At 36.2% G+C, this 1,109-nt stretch overlaps 1 pseudogene; it reads right to left on the bottom strand.

Annotated features, from left to right (window-relative positions):
- Positions 1 to 596: 596 nt before the first annotated feature.
- Positions 597 to 868, bottom strand: LOC123834539 (small ubiquitin-related modifier 2-like; annotated as a pseudogene).
- Between the last annotated feature and the right edge of the window lie 241 nt (positions 869 to 1,109).

Raw genomic sequence — 1,109 nt, 5'->3', positions numbered from 1 at the left:
TTCTATTGATTTGTTTTGTTCATTTTAAACAAGAATTTTATTTAAACAACAAGATACTTGAATTGAAAAATATCTAGGAATCTTCTTTTAGATTAATTTATTCCTACTTAAGATAGATCATCCTACATGTTACAGCTGTGTACAAAAAAAGTTATAAAATTGTCCTTGGTTTTATAGTGATAAATGAAAAGCATTGAAATTCTCCAATCAAACAAAATATGCAAGGATTTTTATGTTGTTCTTTTTTGTTTTGTTTTGAGAGCAAAATAACTCACTGAGATATAAAGATAGGAGCTGAATGCCACAAATGGAGAAAGGGGTATTTTCATAAAATCAATATTTTTCCCTATCTCATCTCCATTTGGTACTGATCAAACCATATCACTGGCCATTTAGTTAAAAAATGCAATATGCTTGCGTATATACACCAGTTACTTTATGTGCAATAAAGGAATGGGGAAAGGGAAAATGAAAGAATTGAGAGAACTCTACTGTAGTAATCAGGATGTGGTGGAAGCAAATTGCAGTTTTCTAATTTAGGTTGTCCTTTTGATCTGGAGAAACAGAGTTCTGGAGTAAAGTAGCAGGCTCCCTGTCTAGTAAACACCTCCTGTTTGCTGCTGGAACACATCAACTGTATCTTCATACTCTATCTCCAACTATGCAGGAATGTCTGTTTCATTGATTGGCTGCTCATCCCTTTGGCATCTGATTTGCCTCATTGACAAGCCTATTGTTCACAATAGGCTTTCATTAGTTAACTAAGTGCTGTGTGCCTCTTAATCTTAAATGGCACTACAGAACCATCCAGACCCAATAGATCCTTGTTCCCAATCTTGACTCCTTCCTTGGGCTTGTCATCTGCCATGGTATGAGCCGCATTAGCCTCAGCTGCTGCTTCACAAAAAGGTCCAAGCCCTCACTTGAACCAGTGCACACAAGCAGCACCAGGAGCTCTACTGACCTGTCTTCTAGGATACTTATTCTTTTCAGATTCCAATCTGCTGTTAAGTCCATCTAATGAGTCCTTCATTTATGATATTGCATCTTTTCTGGAATCTTCTTCAATAGATTTTTGTTTAATATGTTCTGCTAAAATCCCCCATCTC

This window comes from Mirounga angustirostris, unplaced genomic scaffold (assembly GCF_029215605.1).
Source record: "Mirounga angustirostris isolate CCGP_5_RB_7025 unplaced genomic scaffold, mMirAng1.0.hap1 SCAF_1, whole genome shotgun sequence".
NCBI lineage: Eukaryota > Metazoa > Chordata > Mammalia > Carnivora > Phocidae > Mirounga > Mirounga angustirostris.
This window is presented reverse-complemented; position numbering and strand designations above follow the sequence as displayed.